At 36.5% G+C, this 22,750-nt stretch overlaps 1 pseudogene; it reads right to left on the reverse strand.

The window, feature by feature from the left end:
- Nucleotides 1-50: 50 nt before the first annotated feature.
- On the reverse strand, nt 51-7,093 carry LOC136247968 (uncharacterized; annotated as a pseudogene).
- Nucleotides 7,094-22,750: the final 15,657 nt, after the last annotated feature.

Genomic DNA, 22,750 nt, shown 5'->3' on the forward strand with positions numbered 1-22,750 from the left:
CCTTAGTTGGTTCAAACCCACTGTAGAAATAAATAAGATTGTAGCTATGGTTTTGGTGTCGATCTGCTCTTCATAGTCAAAATGCCAAAAATTATGAATTTCAAGCAACTTAGCTAGCAGCTAGTGTAAGAAACATCAACAAACCTTCAATAAATGGCAGAGGATTTAGGTATTGCTTTGTGCACAGCACAAGTTTCATCAAGATCTGTGCATTCCTTCCACCAATCTAAGTGGGATGAAGTTCTTAATCACTTGTATGAGTGGAAATTGGAGGCATGGCTGTTTAATACATACAAAATACACAAAATTAGCTGATCTACATATGTACTGTGTTGCATCTATACATATGCATTGGTGCATATAAACCAGCGTTGGGGGTAGCTAGCACTTTCTAAGCCAGTGAAATCTCTATTAGTAAGGTACACAATCTGAAGAATGAATTTTTACAAATCAATCTCCATACCACTGTGGGATGTTCATCATAGTATGCCATTGCTAGATCCATCATGAAACCTGATCACGAGGCACAGTAATTGTGTGGAGCACAAAACTTTAAAAATAAAAAAATAAAAACTTCAGATAGTAAAAGTGATATTTCTGTGAAGACAACAATTGTGCCTCAAGTTTCATGGTGGATCAAACAATGGTATACTATGATGAATATCCTACAGTGGTAGGGAAATTGATTTGTAAAATGTTTGTTTTTTGGATTATGGACATTAGTCTACATAAAAATTTCACCAGCTATGAAAGTGCTAACTACCCCTGACACTAGGCTGATAAATTTACGTTTTAACACAACATAGCCAAACACACATAACTTAGGTTTGCTTCATGGTACAAAAAAAACAACAAAAAAACAACAAAAAAACAACAAAAAAACGAAGACATTCTTACTCTCCATGAAGAGACAATTCCATTGGTAAATTACATATTTTGAAGCAATTAAAGCATGTGTAAAATTATTAATTATAGAACTTTTTTTAACCCAATGTAGTTAAACAAACAGAATGTAAACAACTCAGGTTTTCTCACAGCAAGTCATAAATATTCTTCTACAATACCTAGTAATTGACAGTTAACCTATTTGACATGACAAACACCTTAGTGCATTAATTAGGCCATGACAAATTCATCTTATGTTTCATGAATGTGGTGGGTCACTGTTTTGGCAAACTTCAACATAAATGTAAAATTAATGACGAAATATTTTTTATTTAAATGCTTATTATATTATACATGTAGCTGTACACTCTGTGCAAGCAGTAGTACATATGTGTAATAGGGAGATGCAGCTCTTTAAATGCTTTTTAATGCTAGGCTAAAGCCTGTATTAATGGTCTGACTAGCCCCTGCATCTGCCATGATCGAGGTACTCTAATAGAGCGGTCATAAATACTCAGTCAGCTGTAGCTCCATCTTTATTTTTATTTTTCAATCTACCTACCAGGTCACTACTAGATGGCAAATGTGCATGACACATATCTTCAATTTGGTATAGTCTTACAAACATTAAACTTTCATGATGTCAGGAAATGACAATGCTCTTCCATATATGAATGACAGCACTTTTTTTACAGCTTGGCTATTTTGGGTTAGATAATTTGTGAGTTACATGTGTTTGTTTATGTTGCAATAAAATTTAACATTATTGTCCCTATTTCTAAGCTTGTATAGCCTTTTTGCTTGCAAGCATGAGTGTAAACTGTACCTTGATGAATTTGGCAGGTCATGGTGAACGCAATGAGACAAGTCACAACTCCATAATACTGTTGCACTCGTGACTTACAAACATTTAAATAAGCTTCTGCAGTTTTTTTTTGCTGTATGATTCAATTGTTTTGCTGTTTCTGCTTTTATTGCTATTACTCCAAGTGTGTTCAACAAAATTATAATAAGGCTGAAATTTGGTCTTTTGTTCTAGTAAAAGTAATGACAAAAAGAAACTTGATAATTTAAAACTATCTGGAATCAGGTCACAACTATCTAGTATTTGCATTCTTAGAATCTACAATTCCACTATAAGTAACAAATTTCCTGCACTCTACATGATTACATGAATACATCATTACCTGTAAAAGCAAGTGTGTGGCTTCATTTGACCGTGTTCCCTTCCTGCATGTATCATCCCATACCACACAATAATATTTACCAATGTCATCACTAGTCACATTAGGAATGACAAGTGTACTATTTGTGACTGTTGAGGAGGATACTTCAGTAGATTCTGACTTGGTAGGTAGTGAACCTCCTCTTCTGTACCAGGCGATGTTGCGGTGACCACATCCAGTAACAGAACATGTGAACACACACTGAATGGAGCAGCAGTACTTGTATCAGTAGGATGAGTGAGAATGTGAGGAACAACGTCTGCAGTATAATATAAGTTACATAACAAACCTGTTTTGATAAACACTATCAATAATCTAAACTGTGTTATAAGTATAAGAGAAACATGATCCTATCGCAATTAAGAGCAGCCTTCAAGCTATTACAAAACAGTTAGGAATATTAAACAGGTATTGCTTTGTAGTTTAAAGTGAGTTTTTTGGACTAGCATAACTTTGCCAAGGCTCTGTATTAGGCTAGATCAAACACAACTATGTATTTGAGAAACTCTGGACAGCTGAGTACAAGAGTACAAACTGCCTATATTCCCTGCTGTGTGTTCCTTAATTCTCACCACCTGGGGTGATCTAAGAGTTCAAAGGCAGCAAAAGATGAAGCGGATAATGCAATCCATCGTAGGAGTAATGTCACCGATGGTAGACCATTTGTTCAATCTGGTTAGACAGCCATCTTATAAATCATTATTATACCTCCAAAGAATGGGACTGTTTAGTTAATTGGCTTGGTTAGGGAACTTTAAAACTTAATCCCTAGACAGTATATGCCTGGCAGCTAATAAGACATATGACCATATTGTGGAAAACCATACATTTGGGCACAACAAGCATAATTTGTGGGGAAACTCAATTGAAAATTTCAAGATTTTTTAAATTAATTTTTTGTACATTCTGATGAAGCAACTATTAAGCCTTTTTGCTATGAAGTTTCATACCCATAGCTTCTTTTATCCAGGAGACATAATATATCAGACTATGTAGCAGTTTCATGTTGCGTGGGACAACAATTAACTTAAAAATTGGGCGATTTGTTCATTTATAAAACCAAACATTTTTTTCTCTTTAGACCATAATACATGTGATTTAATTGAAGAAAAGCACTAAGACCACATGATTAAACTATATAGGATCCCTTTTTATTCATTCTAGATTGTAGGAATGGAAATCTATGTCAGCAAAGTGATTTGTCATCATTTGTCCCACCTGATCACTATACAGTACTATAGACTGATAATGAAAAGTTAGTTTGTTATGTATTAGACAGTAAATCAGCCATATCTTTGGAATGCTTTATTGTATCATCGCACAATTTTCACACAAGGTAGATAACTACTCAGTGATTATATTTTACCAATGTGCCAAAATGTATGGTTTTCCAAAATAGGGTCACCTATGTGTTTTATTGTTTTGCTGGTACAGCAAGGCATCAACATATGACTATGTGACATAGAGTTCAAATGAAGATACGAATCACAGAGAGCAAAATAGATTAATAGACAGGGGACAAAGTAGTCCTCTTTCAAGCAGGATTCCCACACTTCCCAGTAGCCATGCTAGACACTACATGGAGAAGGCAAGAATCACACCTGGCAGTGAGGGGAATTATAAGTGACAAAATTCAAACTTAAAGATCAACTGGTAACCTGTCCTACACAAGGTTCTCTGAACAGAAGTTAAAGGACCTGGGATATTTACCAGTTGAATTTAGCTGCACAGGATCTGATCAAGCAGAGCCATGTTTGTAACTGGATCAGCTACTCTGTAGGCATGACAACACTTTTTCAATTTTCAAAGCACATAACTCCCTTATTTGTTCTTAATTCAATCTGTTGGACTGTGAATGTGCTGAAATTATGCTCTTGCTGCCCTCCAAATGTGAAGTCAATTGTCTAAAACACACACAAGTTATTATAATTTTTCTAAGCATGTAAAAAGAAAAAGAATTAAGAAAACGTACATAAGAAAATAATAAGAAAAATATGAAGAAAATAAGACAAACTTTCAGTGATGGCTGGGTGGATTTGAATCAATTTGGAATAGGAGGTGCCCTACCCCAAAGAAGTATCAACAACATAATGGCATTTTCTTAGTTGTACACACTTGTCTGTCATGTGTCTACACTAACTGTACTTTTCTGCATGACACACTATTTTGTGTTCTGATATGTTGCTTGACTGACATAGGAAATAAATGTGCACTAATATACTATAGGCAGTGTTGCTTTTTATATTCACGATTCCTACTTACTATTTAAATTAAAAAAAATTCCATAAATATTTTTTTTTAAATTGTTAAATTAAAAATAAAGTAAGAATCTATGCAATAAAAAGTAGTGAAACAAGTGATGAATGATGGTATTACAGCATAGCTTGGTGGGAAAGTCCCTACTTTTGCATTGAGCAAAATTATAGCCAATTTGCCAAATTAGGGACTTTCCAATCAAGCTATGCTATAATACCATCATTCATCTCTTGTTTCACTACTTTTCATTGCATAAATCCCTACTTCATTTGTAAATTAACAGTTTTTAAAATACTAGTTTGTTTAGTTTTTTTGTAGCACAGCTAGTTACAATGTAACTTGTGAGCTAGCTATTAAGTTCCTGTACAGTTTAAAGTACGTACTGTGCCAAAATTGGAAGCACATAGGCCTGTAGTAGCGTGCATAGCTTACCTTTGATCATAGTAGCAGTGGCATTCAGATCTATGACCTGTCTCAGTATGATGGTCTGCATTCTATTTACCCGGGCCGGAAGCTGTTCTAACGAACAGGCCCTTTCAGTTGTCTGGAACTTAGTCTTGACTAACAGGACAATTCCCACTCAAGTACTATCCAATCACTTGCCTATCTTGCCGTCCGGCACTGAGTGACTGAGTCTCAGTGTGTTCAGAAGAACAAGCTGTTGAGTATAAGTCTGTCTATTAAGTAACACATCTCTTCGTCGATTGCAGTCCAGGCATTGGCAAAAGTCGAAGTGACAACTCAGCAGCCTTAATGTTTCACATGCCATACTTGAAATTATAAGTGCCCCGCTCTCTCAGCAGCATAAGCACTTTCTGAAATAATTTTGTGGTGTCTACAGAAGTGTTGATACACAAAATTAATGCCTTGGTATGAAGACAACCAACCTGACTGAAGATAAAAAGGAAAGACAAGGCACAGAGGGCACACACTTGTCGGAACCCCAAAAGGCATATCTCACCAGTGAGTTTGTTGTTGTGGCATAAAATGGTGACTGTGTGCTGCTTCGTTTGGGCTCTAGGCTTTCAACTGTGGTCAGTGAGTGAGTGAGTGAGACAAAATTTCAAATTTTAAAGATTTTTACAAATTCTATATCTGTTCACCAGTAAGTATTTTCTTGTTGTTAATGCTGTATTTCATGTTAGATGGTCTAATATTATTCCATAAAGGTGATTTTCGTGACATAAGATGTCTCTAGGATGATTTTTAAAAGCAGCATTTTAGGCGGCGTGTGTCATTTTCAATGGACCCCTACTTAAACAGTACTACCATACTGTTTGATACTTATTAAATATTATATATATGGAAGAGTAATAGAGTTAGACAGTGTATGCATAATGTTTGAATTCTATGTTAAAATACAGTGTAGGCATAAACAGTAGAAAACTTACCAGGAGTGGATATCAAATAAGGTCGTTCAGTTGAAATGCAGTTCACATAACATAAACTGATGTTGAAAATAATTTCATTATTTGAAGAAATGTTGTCTAGCATGTGAATGTAGACAGTACCAGTGTTCAAATTACTACTTGAAGTAGTAGTAATCCATGTATTCTCAGTTGGGATAGAAGATACATTATAGCCATTCAGCTTTGTGCCATTTGCAATAGATACAGCATTTTGTAATATTCCTTGTGTATCCTCATATCTATAGTATACCCATCCTGTACTGTTAGAGAATGTCCTCACCTCCAGTAGTGTTGTTGTTATACTACGTACAGACAATATGGTACCAACACTGACATTGTAACGTTCAAGTGATTTACAACTGTACAAAGCATCAGGGAATGCCAGAAGATCATCTAATTCATTAACAAGGAAATCTAGTACTCCATCATCTTCTGATGAATTGTATGTTCTTACATTTCTGATTAATTCATGAATTTCTAATTCATCAAGAATTGAGAGGTTTGGATCACCAAGTGGATTGATGTTCTCAAAAGTAGCAGAGTAATTCCTAAACTCCCCTTGTAAACTTGATATTATCTGCCATCTTGCTACTTTGGCTGTGTCTGGAGGGACATCTCCAAACATCACTGTGAAAGATGGCTCAGTACTTCCATTACCAATCATTGCACCAACAATCATGAAGTTTATCAACAGTCCTTTCTCATTTTCAATTATTTCTGGTTGTCCTGAAGTGATCTGAAGACTACTGGCTACTCCGTGACCAGCATTTTTCACAACAACTCCAAGAGTAAATGGTACAGAATCTTCCACCTCATCAGTGAATGGATCATCTCCAACTACAAACCTTTCCCAAAAGTAATGAACTAATAGAGAAGGGTCAGGTGTAACAGTGATTAATGTCGGAAGCAGCGGAATAGTGATATTCTCACCATCCAAAGAATATCTTAGAGTGCCACCAACATCGTAAAATCGATCAGATTCTGGAGCTGCTTCAGAAATGGCATTATGAGTCACTCTATACTTCCCGATGTTTCACTAGGTAGTGTCCACCCTCCTTCACCATCAGCTAGTGAACCAGACAAACTTCCATTACCAATAGCAAACAAGTGCACCAGTACCAGAGTCAATTATTAGTATTTCCAGGTTACCATGCTCAAGTGGAAACATTTCCATATTCTCAATCTCTATTTTAGCTAAAAATGCTGTTCTTGTCACTGCAAGTTCTTGTTCAATACGAATCCTAACAACAGCCGGCTTCTTCCTCCCAATTTTCAATTTTATTGACTTCGCTACTGGCAAAATTGTAAGCATTTAAATACGATGTAAATCCCTTCCAATTGCTCTTTCATTAAAATTATTTATTGTTTGAATTAACGTTTTACTTTTACTAAATGAAACCATGTTTACTCCTTCCACTGGTTCTAATTGACCAATATTCCAGCCACGTAATGTATTGTTTAGTCGTTCCACTAATCTTTGAACCATTTCTGTTGTAGTTCCATTAGGGAGAGGTGCAGTCAAGATAGTAGAGAGCTCTGTATTAGATATCAGTGTACCTACTTCACTGCTGTCATCCAATGTTGGCTTCAACACATATAGGTTAACCATAATGGATCTCCAACGGAAAGCCATGATTCATCCCCAAGCACCCCGGTAGCTAGTTCAATACTTTGTAGTTTAGGGTATATTGATTCAACAAGGTCATTCACAGCTCTGTCAATATTTTGTTTTCTTCTTTTTCCACCTAAATTTCTACAGTTAGAATACAAGTCATATGCACACAAGGCTAATTCTGTCCATCTATTGCCAAGTGTACACTGTACCCAACTTAAAGAATCTGAAACACTTTACAGGCGTAATGATCCAGATAAAATCAGTGGTATACAACCAGATAATGGAAATGTTGGAGTAGGCAAACATCCCAGCACTGACTGAATGCATGCGTTACAAAATGCTGGAGTCCTTGCTGTATATCCACTAAAACTGAATTGTGGAGACAAAGTGTTTTCAAGTCTTTGAAATTGTGGTAAATTTATTTCATAGTCTGGAAGAGCAACATTACCAACATATCGATTGAAACTAGCTTGAAATCCATTTATACCTTGACAGTTTTGACAACTTACTCTTCTAAAAACAGATTTTCTAATGGTGAACTCAATACGTGTGGGTTTTTTCAGCACAACTGGAACAACACGTGAAATAACATCTCCACAAATGTAGTTGTATCCAATGCTAATTATATATGTGATCCATGCTATAAAAGAACGAACTGCTCATTTTTCAGAGGTTTTAAAATTTACTTCAACAGTGGCTATTACAGAGGAAAGTGGTTCTATATAACCTAGCTCAGTTATACTAGTATTAAATGTTAGCAGTGGATGATTGTTTGGAAACTGTATAGCAGTGTCATTAGCTCTAATTAGACCATGGTTAGTAATATTTAGTTGAAAAGATGATATTAATCCACGTTCGAGGGCTTCAAGGTCAATTTCTGTTGGGCTAACTGTCACTACAGGTATTGGAACATGAGTTACAAAATCAGCTTCAACAGTTAGTATGTAATTGTTTTCAAATTCAACAGGAGTCATACTCCATGTGTATGTCACTGTTTGTCTCTGCATAAACACTGTCATCACTGGATCATCTACTGATGTGATTATGACCTGACGAACTGATAGGTGGTCAGGAGCTTCTACAAACATCTCATAACGATCTTCATGAATATTGATAAATGTCACTGTACCATTACTAGTCTCAGTTGTTAGTGTGATCCTAATACCACGTTGGTAGTTAATCATTGTAATAGCTGCATCATTGACTAATGGCTCACCAGATGCAAAATATGTGAACTCATCCTCCACAATAACTGTCAAATTCATCAACAGATTTGAAGATACTGTTAACCTTATGGGGATGAAAGCTGATACTTGCAAACTGAGCACTAATACACTAGCAATGATATCACCAAGCTGTTGACTTTCTGGAACTTGCACAAGTATTGACAAAGTAGTACTTTCTCCACTACCTACCCTCAAGGTTTGATTGTTGTCCTGTGGGATCCCAAAGCTGATAAGTGAAATAAAATCAGTGTTAGGAAGTAAAGCTTGCACAGCACCAAATGAAGTCATGCCAACATTAGTAACATTAAATTCAAACACCCTTGATATTCCTGGTGTAATTCTAGCATGCAGTGAGGAAGGTAGTATCAAAAAGATTGGCATAGCTGATTCAATTTCAAAATAAACAATGATTTCTAGTAAAGTTCCTTGTGTGCTATTTAGAGCAATCTTAAATAATCCTGTTAGTGCTTGTGATGTGGTAAGTGTGACATCTACAGTAACATGATCTCCTGGCTGTAATGAGCCATTTATGGACAAGCCCTGCAATCTGACATCTGCTTCAATTAACCCTGTGTTTGGCAAAAGTGGAGTTGCTGTTAGTTCAGACACAACTGCTGTTCCTTCATTGTACACAGTAGTTGCATTGTGGAATGTTTCATCAAATTCATCAATAACTTCTCCAGCTAAAAGGACTCTACTTGGAGCTGCCCTTAGTCCTAGAAATTGCCAGTCAGTTTCAGGAGTACTTTCTGTAATCCCTGGATGTCTTGATCCTGCTTGATAAAAACCAAGTTCCATTGTAGCAGGGACAAAAACTGCCGAGAATGTAGTATTTGTGTAAGTAAGTGTTTCTATTGTTCTTGTGACTCCATTCCTTGTGATATCAATGAATACTGGTACCATGCCTGCATGAAGACCTTGTACTAAACTACTTGCTATATACTGAACCATTCCAGTCAGTACAATTGGATGGGCTTGAGAATATATGTTAGGGGAGTCGAGGCTTTGTATCCTGGGATTACTGTCAGATTCCATGCAACTTCAGCCTGTCCAACTTGATGTTCTACCTGCACTACAACAGTGTGATTACCAGCTTGAGCTCTAGCCCAACTAACTTGTCCACTAAATTGATTTACACTCAATTGGAGTGGCCCGGATAATAGAATCCAAGACAATGGGGTACTGCCTTGAGATACATTCAGCACAATAGAATATTGTTGAGCTTCATCTAAAATGGCATTATCCACTGGTACAATAACTGGTTCATGAATAAGAATATCACAATCTTCTCCAAACCATGGTCTGTTACATTGACATTTTCCAAATGAAATTATGTCTCTTGGGATGCTTTCATTTCTTCCACACTCATCTGGCAGACAAGGATTGTAGAGAACAATAGATTGTGATTGTGTTGCAGTATTGTTGCAAACATTTATTGTCCAGTTACACACAAACTCGCTGGGGCACACATGCACAATTTCAGGATCTTCATAAGCAATTTGTAAAGGAAGTCCACATGGATTAGGAGTTGAAATAGTAGTATTAATTGTCCCAGATGAATTTGAAGAGTTGGCACAAGGAAAGAACACTGTAGGTAGCAAGGATATTGATGGGAGATATTCAAGGTGTATATAATTGTACCAGGCTAGCAACATTGCCAGCCCCATCTGTAGCTAGCCATATTCTTTCAATAGAACATCCAAGACTAATGTCAGAATAATCCAACGATGGAATTGCTGCTCTGTCATCAGATGCTTGAGGTTGGCCTGTGTTATTGAGAATGGTATCACTACAATGAATACTTGTATCATCAATGTCATAAATTTGTGGATTAATAAAATCTGTTTCCCATTGATAGTTTGCAGGCTGACCTTTGTTGCCAACATAATCTGTAGCAGTTACAGACAATGTATAGCTGACATTGTTTTGTAGATAAGGTGTAGTAAATACTCCACTATCACACTGCACAGATAGGACAAGCATGTTCATATTGTCAGAATAAAATTGGCAGTGGTAAGAGCATCCTAGAGACTCATTACATGTAAACTGTAAGATTGTTGTGACCTTATTAGTCAATGGCGGAGGTCCATCTGTTATAGTAACAGTAGGTGGTGTCAGATCAACCTCAAATGTGTGTACTAATGTTGCCACATTACCAGCATCATCAGTTGCAGTGATCATTAATTCATACCTACCCTCACTGAGATTATATCCTCTCCAGTTAGCTTCTGAACAGTTAACTGAAGATGTTATGGAATTTACTACAAGACTACATTCCCATGTTACATTCTCATTACTCTCCCATGTCAAAGAAACATTCTCATTATTGAATATCGGCCTCTGTAATAGTGTAATAACAGGTGAGGTAACATCTAGTATTTCAAATGTCCACAAGTTTTGTTAGTTACTGGTTCATTTCCTGCTCCACATCCTTCCGTACTTCTCACAACTCCTCTTTGAATGGCAATGTAAAATTTGCTTCTTTCTGTGAAGTTATAACTTGGTGTAAATGCTAATATGTAACTGCTAAGAGCAACCTCTGGTGATGATGATGTGTCAATTCTGTATACCTCTAGCTCTGAAGTAAACTCATAGAAGATGATGTAAGAAGGAATCACTGGATGTTGGATATCTCTATCAAACTCAACATGCCATGTGGTGTTTGATGGATGAACTAGTTGTTGGTTTGGTGTAGCAGTAATGGGAATTGGAGTTGGTGGATAATAGCCAACTAACAAACCAATACAAGTTTGTGCACTTGCTAATCTTTCAGAAGAGATTGCTGTGTAACACATTTGGTGTGTCTGATTTTGCTGACTAGCAGTAGGTACCCAAGTATTATTAACATAATAAACATTTTGCTGTGGTATGGCCTGTAATTCTCCTTTAATTGTACCAAGTGGAGAAGCTGTTTGAATTTCTGTAATAGACGTTTTTGGGCTGCCACTAGTAGCTGTCAATTGTGTAGTGAAGGTTGTTCCTGGTGGAATTGCTACGCATGATCCTTGTGGTAATGTTGGGTCAATGAATTCTGGTTGTTGAGAACATGGTCGATTGAATGCAGTTACTTTAACAAGAAACTGAAGAGCAACACTGCTAAGAGGATGAAGTGATCCACTGACAAAGTCCTCTACCATTATTGCAGCTGCTAGTAATACAGCACTAGTACGGTTAGCTGAATACTTTATGGTACAGGAATCTTTGTCAAGATCAGCTCCTAGAAATAAGCCACATATACCTCCACACTCTTTACCTACAGCCCACCTACACCTGATGATATCACCATCTGGATCACTGACTGCTAGAGGAATAGTGTGATTACATCCTTGTTGTAAACGTAGAGCAGGTGTAGCTAGGACTCGCGGTGATGAATTGATTTTACCTGTATCATTCCTTGTGGCCAGAGAAAATGTTGTGGATACATTCCATTTTCTGGTACTTGTTTCTCTGTTAAATTTTATCCAATCACCACCTGTAAACCCTATTGTAATGATGTCATCAACAGTTTGGGTAAAAGTATATGATAGGATTCTTTCCCCGAATGTCCAGTTATCTTCTATGCTGAAATCAGTGCAAGTAAAGGACATTGCAGTAATAGTTAAAGTGCTAGAGCAACCATATAGACATTCTAAGTTATGCCCTGATTGAGCACTAAGCTTCTTACCATTGAAATAGCATCTGTAGATATAGTTTCTCCGAAAGTAATTACCAATATAGAAATCTCTCCGCCATGCAACATTATATGAAATTTCCATCTATTGGGATAAAACAGAAAATTAACATAAAAGTCCACATTCATTATACATTAAAATTAATATACATATAATATATACATACTTGGTTAAACAGTTGTAAAATTAACCAAATAATGGCTGCAGTGATTCTAATGTATGTAAGAGAATGCAACGCACAGCCATTATTCTAAATTTATCCAGACACCTATAGCGGCCAAAAAAGCTGCCCTGCCACACCATGTGTATATTGAAGAAACCATGATTTATGTATGCATAGCCTTCTCTGCCAAGTAAAGTAGGCCACAAAGAAAATTTGCACCAGCCATTTGTGAGACATAAAATTTCATACTTATACAGAGGCAAAAATGATTGTTGAAGACACAATAATAATAATTATAATTGTATTGTGTGTTTTCTTTGAATATTTGTGCTATATATTTAATAGTTATACCATGGCTGCAAGGGATTTTGCCGATATATACACCTGAAGTATGAGGGCCACAGGCCAGAGGGCTAAGGGTGTTATATCTAATCAAAAACAGCCAAGCTGAAAAATGGGTGTGGCCCTCAAAAATTCCAGGGTGAAAAAAGTTGTGAAATCAAAAGTGGCAGCCAAGAAATGGCTGTGACAGTAGGTTAATGGCATAACTATACAATTCAGGTGAATTTCTTAACTAGGATTTGGCACAAAATTCACCTAAACTGTCGTTATTAAAATTTTGCCGTCAACCTACAGTACCATCACAACCATTTCTTGGCTGCCACTTTTTATTTCACAACTTTTTTCACCATGGCATTTTTGAGGGCCACAACTTTTTTTATAGCTTGGCTGTCACTTCTTTTTGTATCAAAGTTCTCCTTAGGTCAGTTTTGGGGTTTTATTTTTTCCTTTACTACAGGATGGAAAAGGGAGCAGTTGTGGATTAGATTTGTACATTTTTTATAACTATACAAAGTTTTATATAAATAAACAGGCAGACAGACAGTATGTAAGGGACAGATTTTAATTCTCTACTGGGTGACTAGCTTGTAGTTGAACTCTGATTTGTTTGCAACTGAACTCATTACTCGTAGCTGATAAATCTATACAGGGTGACCTTTTTGTAGCTGAACTCTCAAGAGGGTGATTTTGTTGTAACTGAACTCTCCACAAGATGATTTATTTGTAGCTGAGCTCTCTATATTTGACTTGTTTATAACTGTACTCTCTACAGGGTTTGTAGCTGAACTCTCCAAAGAGAGATTTGTTTGTATATAGCTGAATACTCTACATTTGACTTTTTTCTAGCTGATCTCTCTACAGGGTTGATTTGCTTGTAGCTGAACTCTCTACAGGTGACTTGGTTCCAGCTTAACTCTCTACTGCATGATTTACTTGCAGCTGAACTCTCCACAGTGTGATTTGTTTGTTGATGAGCACTCTACTGGGTGACTTGAATTGTTTGTAGCTGAAATCTTCACAGGGAAATTTGTGAAAAAACAATGTGGCCCAAAAAAATCTGTGGTGTAAAAACAGTTGTGAAATCAAAGGTGGTGGCCAAAAAATGGCTGTGATGGTAGGTTACTGGCAAAAAATTTAACAACAATTCAGGTGAATTTGTGTTGCTTTCTCCTAGGATTCGGCAACAAATTAACCTAAATTGTCATTATTAAAATTTTTGCCATCAAGCTACGTACCATCACAGCAATTTCTTGGCCACCACCTTTGATTTCACATCATTTTCACCCTGCATCTTTTTCACAGCTTAATTGGTTGTTTCGGTATGGATATCTTACTTCTTTTTGTATAAGCCAGCCTGTGACCAGCTTTTACTTGTCTTTTTCTCTACTGCAGAAAGAAGGAAGAAATCAAGACCTGGATTCTGTGGGTTTATTTTTTATAATGATCATTTTTTTTTGCAAAAAAATTTATACTGTATGAAAACCATCACACATGTTCTCTCTCCTACAGATTGGCTCACAACTTGGCTGGCTTGTAGCAGAAATCTCTACAAATTAACTTGTTTATAACTTAACTCTCTACTGGCTTTTTAAGTCTGTTTCATTTTTTTACAGCTTTGCTGTTTTTGTATGGATTATAATAAGCAGATTTTCATTTTTAAAGTAGAGCTGAACAGCCAAGACTTATAGTAGTGGCTCAGTGGTTAAGGATCTGGATGTTAAGTGTGGTTTGTTTTATAACTTTTAGACATTTTATATCGTTAATTCTTCAAACCATCAAAAGGCACTGCTATGATGAAGAACCTATGTATACACCAAACTTCAAGTTATCCCTATACTTGTTTCACCCTGTAGCCATGACAAAAGTTTGAGCATAACACCATGTATTTTATCAGATTTATAGCAACCTTGGTACATGAACTCAACTCTATATGCTTTTTATTTGCTCCAAAGCTCAAAGCAATTGAGTTACCTATGTTTGTATTTTATAGCAGGTTTTGCAAAGTGTGTGAAAAGAAAGTTAAGCCCTGAAGGAAGAATTGTAGGAAAAATTAAGCCTGAAATCTGTAGGCTGGTTATAAAGTACAAAAGAAGTGAAATGCACACAAAAATAGCCAAACTGTAGAAAAGGGTGCGACCTTCAAAAGCCAGGGCACAAAAATGTAAAATCAACGGTGGTACATGGTAGCCAAGAAATGGCTACTATGTCAATAATTTTTAATAGTAATTGTTATTGAAATTAATATCTAATCCAAAACAGCCAAGCTGTAAATAAAGTGTGCGGCCCTCAGAAAGGCTATGGTGAAAAAAGATGTGAAATCCAAGGTGGCGGCCAAGAAATGGCTGTGATGGTAGGTTAATGGTAAAAATTTTAATAATGACAATTCAGGTGAATTTTTGTGCCGCTTGGTCTCGGCACAAAATTCACCTGAATTGTCATAATTAAAATTTTTACCATTAACCTACCATCACAGCCATTTCTTGGCCGCCACCTTGGATTTCACATCTTTTTTCAACATAGCCTTTCTGAGGGCCGCACACTTTTTTTACAGCTTGGCTGTTTTGGATTAGATTTCAAAACTTTTTGTATTTGTATACCCCAAAGCCGGCCTATGGCTGGCTTTGGGACTTTTTTAACCTATGTTTTTTTCTTTACCACAGGAAGAAGAAAAGATGAAGTAGATGTACTTTAAATATTTTATCTGTAAATGTACAAATTATATATATAATACATATATTGATTACAGAAATCTCCATGGTGGTTTCTTTGTAACTGAACAATCTACAAGGTGACTTCTTCTAGATGCTCTCTCTACAGGGTGAATTGTTTGTAGCTGAACGATCTACAAGGTAACTTCTTCTAGCTGATCTCTCTACAGGGTGATTTGTTTGTAGCTGAATTCTGTACAGGTGATTTGTTTGCAGCTGAGCTCTTTACAGAATGGTTTCTTTGTAGCTGAACTCTCTAAAAGGTAACTTCTTCTAACTGATCTTTCTACAGGGTGATTTGTTTCTGGCAGAATTTTATACAGGGTGATTTCTTTGCAGCTGAACTCTCTACATGGTGGTTTCTTTGTAACTGAACTCTCTACAAGGTAACTTCTTCTAGCTGATATCTCTACAAGGTCACTAGTTTGTAGCTGAGCTCTCTACATGGTGGTTTCTTTGTAACTGAACTCTCTACAAGGTGACTTCTTCTAGCTGATCTTTCTACAGGTTGATTTGTTTGAAGCTGAACTCTCTACAAGGTAACTTCTTCTAGCTGATCTCTCTACAGGGAGATTTGTTTGTAGCTGAACTCTCTACATTATGGTTTCTTTGTAGCTGAACTCTCTGCAAGGTAACTTCTTCTATTGATCTCTTTACAGGCGATTTGTTTGTAGCTGAACTCTCTACATAGTGGTTTCTTTGTAGCTGAACTCTACAAGGTGATTTCTTCTAGCTGAACTATCTCTTTCCATAGTTGCATGAACTCCATACAAGGTAACTTCTTCTAGCTGATCTCTCTACAGGGTGACTTGTGTGTAGATGATCTCTATACAGGTTTCTCGTTTCTAGCTGATCCCTTGAATTCTCTTCAGGGTGACTGCTCTATTAGGATGACTGCTCTATTAGAGTATCTCGATCTCGAACTTGTTTCACCAAGTTGGATTTTGTGTTATAACTCCGTGGCTTTAAATCTGATTCTTCTACACCATTGATGAGCCTTTCTAAGATGATTACTCCATCTGTACAACGATTTTCAAAGCATTACCCCAAGCGGTTTATCTGGTAGGCGTGGCAAGCAGTCGTTTTTTTATTAGCTAATCTCGATTGCGTAATTGTTACACACTTTTGGTTTTTTCGTTGTATCTTCCTGGTTTTTAGCTCGACTTCTTTCAAACCACAAAAGGTTTGAGGTTCAATAGTTAACCTATTCACCCATCGAGTTTCAGCTTCTTCCCATACACGGTTTACCCTGTAGGCGTGACAACATATTGGTGTTATTTTTCGTGAATAATCGCTCATAACTCTTTGCCTGTTTATCGTATCCCAGCCAAAGTTGGTACTAAGATGTGCCTTTATCCCCCCTTCTGTGTGCCAAATTTCAAGGAAATCGGATATGGCGTTCGCGTTTTATAGCAGTTTTTGTAAGTGTGCGACAAGAGGAAGAAAAATAAGAAGAAAAAAAAACGAAGAAACTAAGCCAATTTTGAAGTCGCATATCTCGGGAACGCGTTAAGCAATTTCGCTCAAATTTGGAATGTCGAGTGCTGAAGTTGGAGGGCATGTCCATAGTAAAAATCGTCTTGTTTCATCAAGAAAGCACAGAGCTACGGAGGTGCGAAAATTGCGTTTTCTTTCTTCCTGTCTTTTTTTTTTTTTTTTTTTTCCTGTCAATATACTCACGGGTGTTACGCGCCGGCTTCTTGGGCCGCACGACACATCATTTCTTGGTTGCCACCATTGATATCAAATGTTTATACTCAGAAGGCTGCACTGCACCCTCTTATCACAGCTTGGCTGTGTTTGCATTTCTTACGAATTTAAAAAAAACTGTAGGCTCTGTGTGTGTGTGCGTGTGTGTATGTGTGTGTGCGTGTGTGTGTGTATGTGTGTGTTTACAATGAGGTTTAACAAATGTAAAATATTCAATTGACTGATCTATGAATGTGCAAATTTAAAAACAGAGGTTTCATTACAAATTAAGTGCAGGAAATAACAGCCATGGCAACTTAGTGCCTTGGTAAAAGATTTGAGTTAAGTGTGGAGGTCTACTAGCTGGTTCAAAGCCTGGACAATTTTTTGTGTACTTTCAACAACTTGGTAACTGTTCTATTAGAGTATCTCAAACCTCAAATAAGTGATCCTAAACTTGCTTGATACTTGTAGCTAACTGTTATGTAATTTTTTTTTGTAAATCACAAATTAAAGATTTGGATCACAATGGTTCGTCTACTTGTATGTACAACTTCAATATTGTTATTTCCATGTGGATAATGTGGTTACTGGTAACTGTGACAGAAAGCAATATCATACAGTATGGCAGTACTGTATTTTAGGGATCATGGAAGTTAAGGTTTTTCTGGCCAAAAATATCACCCAAAAACCAGCTTCACAACACCTTCCTAGTATCTTGGCATTATTGATTAGGTATAACCAAACCCAAAAGTGCCTTCATGCAGTGTACGCTAAATCCTTTAAGCAATGAAATTTCAAAAAATATTCAATCCTGCCTGCCTGCCTGCATGCATATAACTTGATAATGAGTATAAGCAAGAGTTAATAATAAGAGAGGAGAGTGTCTAATACCGTATAGTCCTGTAATAGATGATTGCGCAGACATTAAATGGATTCCTTTCCATGTGACATACAGATTGGTTAGTATATTTTCACATTAACCACAAAGACTATCTCAGGCACAAGGGCATGTGTTCAACTCGATGTTCAAGTTCACCACAAAGAGCATCGCTCTGTTGTGTAAAGAAGTGTGACTGTTAATCTCAAAGATAACTTTGGGGGAACATATCTGAGAAACCAATAACACTGAATTTTCACTGTGTCGCCATGTCGCCATGTCACCCTACCTTTGAGCATTCTTCAGTTGAAGGTGCACTGTTCCCTGTACATACCAGCTCAGTCTTTGAATATTCTCAAGGATTCATCACGGTGCAGCTAAACTAATTGCAGTAAGGAAACGACCAAATACTAGAAGCCTATACAATACACGGAAAAGAAACTGTTTAACTTCTGCACAATCATCTGTTACAGAACTATACAATGTTAGACACTCTCCTCTCTTATTATTAACTCTTGGTATAAGGCTATGGATTCGATTTTTCCCTATTCGACATTGCTTTTATAGGTGCCTTTTGGTATACCACAGTATGGACAATGCATGCATCATGGACTTCTTTGTCCTCCTCTGTGTCCATTCTTTTATGACAGCTTAAGGTGTCACTAACGTAAGGTAAGGTGGGGTAATTTCATAGATAATTTGCTTTCGCATTCACAATTTGTGATCATCATGATCAATTGCTACCAAACTTGATTACAAATACTATATGTTTATGAACTCTATGCATACGAAATTGTAAATGATTTGGTATATCTGTTAGGGAGATATGCCACAAATTTCTGGAGGCGTCAAAAAATACTTGTGGGGTAGTTTTGTAGATTTCTGCTACAAGCTATGAAGATCACCAATCCTAACAAAACTATCTTACTTTGGTACGAAACATACTACAGAGCAAAGTTAGTCCTTACAACTACCACAGATACTCTGCAGCGCTGCATTTCTTGTTCAATTAATTTCAATGCGCAATCATTCAGTTGCGTTGGTTGAACCACAAATTAAGTTTGGTTTCGGAAATTGGTAGTTGCTAATTATTAAAGCTATGCAAGTAGAATATTACAATGACACTAATGATTAAAAAGAAAACTTGGAGTGAGCTTTGGTATGAATTAAAAGTTTTGCAGCAAAGTCGCGCTACACTGCTTCAATCAAACTGAGTTTTCAAAATAACCAGCAAAGCCAGAACCTATACCACTTTAGTGCAAATTAATACCCATAGCCTAATGTATCTTCACCATAAATATTGACTATTGACTAATTTGATAAAACCATTGAAAAGTTACAACTCATCAAAGTTGAACTTACGAAATCACCCCACATCCAAATTTCCCTACCCTACCTTACACCTACCTCAATAATGACTAAGGATATGGGCTTGATTTTTTCTTTGTTTGACATCACTTCAGCCTGAAAAGTACCTTTTGGTATACCGCAGTACAGGCAATGCACATCATGGACTTACCTTTGTCCTCCTTGTGTCCCATTTATTTTTGCTGATAGCCCAAGGTGTCAATTCACAATTGTGCATGATGACTTTCCTATGTTGGTAAACAGGAATCATCCATATTTCCACTTCTTTTTGTTTGTAACAGGCTGAATGTAGTTTAAGTGAAGTGTAATGGCCACCTCACTTTCAAGTCAGTAGTCTTAATTGATAGTTAGGGCACATGTTCAGACAAAAACAGGAATTCCAGCACCATTCTCAGTTGACACCAGGCCACTAGGTTCCCATTATACAGCCGGACAGACTGAAGTAAAGTGAGTAAACTTTCTTGTTCAAGGTAACAACAGCAGCACCAAATTGGCATAATTGGGCATTGAACCTGGAACTTATTGATTACCAGGCCAATGCTCTAGTCATTTGGCTACACTGCCTTACACAGACACACACACAATATGCATAAAATGTGACTGGATTTGTGAAAAGGTACATTTTCCACACATTCGACATACCAGCAAACAAAATGATGTAACACTTGACTCCTTATACTGATTAACTTGCTCTTAGTATCAAAATGTAGCCAGATACTGTAGCTACTTGGGTTCAAACGAATAGCCGATTATTTGGATTAATATTCGTTTGAATTGTATTCCAATAATAAAATTAACCCTCAATTATTCGTACGTGATCGTTATACAAAGGTATGTGATTAGCTGTCAGCAATTAACACAGTGGAAGACAATGCTAATGAAAGGAAAGGATGGTGGTGAAAAGCAAAGGCTAGAAATAGCATTAGGCAGCCACTAATTGGCAAAAATGTACCAATGTAGTGGCAAATCGTGTAAGTGCAAGACTTTGTATGGATTCATAACTTATTCCAGGTATTTCTACTTTGTTATAAACACTTTCTATCACAACATTGCTACTGTAATCCTTTCAGAAAGGGAACTAAGCTATCCTTTTCTTCTCAGTAAGTTATTCATACAAAGCCAAATACCTGTTTTTGGTTATTTATAGGCTTCTTGGTAGTGGCCGCCTTAATTACTGGTTTGCATTCATAGCAATGAAATCTTACACCAACTATTTGAGTATTTGAATAATAGTTGAGTGAATAAATTATTCAAATACAGAAAACTACTTTTTGTTTGAGCCCTAGTAGCTACATTCATTGAAAATTTCAAGCAATTATATACCATGATCAAAAAGTTAGGAAGCTGTAAAGTCCAAAAGATGGGTCAATTTTGTGTATGAAAAAGGTACCTTTTTGCAAATCCAGTCATAAATATAGTAATATTTGATATTTATCATCATACAGTATGATTGTGACTGTACATGTATTAGTGGTCATGAAGGTATGCACTTTTTTAACAAACTATTGACCAGAAACCAGCCTCACAATACCTTCATGGTGCTCTGACAGTATTGGTTAGCAAGCCCAAAAGTGTCTTCAGTACAACCTATTTAGAAACACTTCCAATAAGTTGCTAAAAATTTTTAAATGTTTTATTATTCAGTGGAATTTTCTACTGACTGACTGACTGACTGCATGACTGACTAACTGATGTCCCTAGCAAGCATAACTCAATAACGGATAACTTGACTTTTTCACTGTTCAACATTGTGTTAACTCGATAGGTGCATTTTGGAATACATACCCATGGGCTTACTTGTGTCCTCCTTTGTGTGTGATTATGTTTATCTTTGTTGATGGTACAAGTTGTTGATTTGTGGTAGTGTGTGATGGCTTCCCTAGGTTTGTAATGGAAATCGTCTATTTTTTCCACAGTGGATAAATTTATTGCAGAAGCATTTCTGGAATTGTTCTTCATTCATAATTCTGTGTAACAGGCTGAGTTGAAAAAATGCATATGCGTGTATGTGTGTATTATGTGTGTGTGTAAAGAAAGCTTAGGAACTTGACCAGCTAGTAGTGACATTGTTAAGCAAGGGAGATCTGTAGGGACCCAGTGATAAAGAGTAGTGAAACAAGAGATGAATGATGGTATTACAACATAGTTTACCTACACAGGGATGCTGCAACAATCAATTATGTTCAATGCCAAAGTAGAGATGTTCCCACTCAGCTATGCTGTAATACCATCATTTGTCTCTTGTTTCACTACTTTTTATCACTTGGATCCCTACTTTGTTTTTAAATTAATAATTTTAATACACTTAATTTGTTTCGTATTTTGTAGGCTTGCACCAATTATGCTGGCATAATTTTGAGCATAATAAGCTAGCAAAAGCATCAAGCATTATGCCAGCATAATAGGATGATTTTCAAGGATTTCAATTAAAATGCACAATGCGTGTGCCAAAAATACTGCATAACATGAACACATTGTACATTATTACTGCATTTCATATCAAAAACCTTACAGTGTTATTATTATTACTATTTCTTGATTGATTATTCATACTTTGCATTGCACATTGCACATTATTCATACTTTTGAAATAAAATCGAGCTATTTTAGTAGAGCAGTCACTTACTCTAATACAGCAGTCAGGAAATGCAGATATACTCTAATAAAACAGTCAGCTCTTGAGCACAATCTTGATTTTGAGAGCATAATTTTGAGCATAATAGGCTGGATTTTGAGCATTGATTAAAAGCATAATAGGCAATTTCAAAGCAGAGTTGGCTCAAGCCTACCTTTTTGTTTTATTAGCCTATACAGCGATACACGTGTGACTGTTCGACTATTAAGGTAACTGCTGTATTAGAGTATCTTAAGCACCTAGCACCTACCAGGCATTGTGCTAGTATTATGAATACAGCTGGATAAATAATAACAGTGTGTGACATTGTGATCAAGTAAAGATTGTTAAGAGGTGTGGTCTCAGTGCTTGATCATTACGATTAATCAACCTGAAATTACAAGCTAGTATCTACAGGCACTTAAATATTATTAAGTTTGTGACAATCAAATAATATTATGCTGCTCAAGGAAAGTATTGATAGGGAAAATTAACATCTGAGTTTGGTTTCATTGCATAAGGAAGGAGAAGACCAGCCTGACTGAAGATAAAAGGAACGAAGTGGATATACAGTAGGTTTCCTTCAAGCTAGGAATGGATGTTTGACCTGCTAACATTAGGAATCCCTCTCTATGGCTAAGAAAGGTTTATATACAGCACTTCTAGGATTAGGAACAGTGCCCCGAGGATTAGGAACA

Source organism: Dysidea avara, chromosome 1, assembly GCF_963678975.1.
Source record: "Dysidea avara chromosome 1, odDysAvar1.4, whole genome shotgun sequence".
Classification (NCBI taxonomy): domain Eukaryota; kingdom Metazoa; phylum Porifera; class Demospongiae; order Dictyoceratida; family Dysideidae; genus Dysidea; species Dysidea avara.